We start from the raw sequence: 222 nt of genomic DNA on the forward strand, positions 1-222 counted from the left end.
TTTCCATTCCACGTTCAGAAAAAAAACTGTTGGCTGTACCCCTCTTTTTTCTCACTCGCCTTGACTCTTTCTTCGTAGATGTTTTAGGTCACAAGATAAATAAGGACAAAAGGAGTTAATGCTGAAGTGATACGGATACTGCGCGACGGTCCCTCCGATACAGCATCTTTTGTGGCTAGCTATGCCTTTTATTGTATGCTTATTTCGATCTCGCATTAAAAC

Source organism: Penaeus monodon, chromosome 34 (genome assembly GCF_015228065.2).
Source record: "Penaeus monodon isolate SGIC_2016 chromosome 34, NSTDA_Pmon_1, whole genome shotgun sequence".
Classification (NCBI taxonomy): Eukaryota; Metazoa; Arthropoda; class Malacostraca; order Decapoda; family Penaeidae; genus Penaeus; species Penaeus monodon.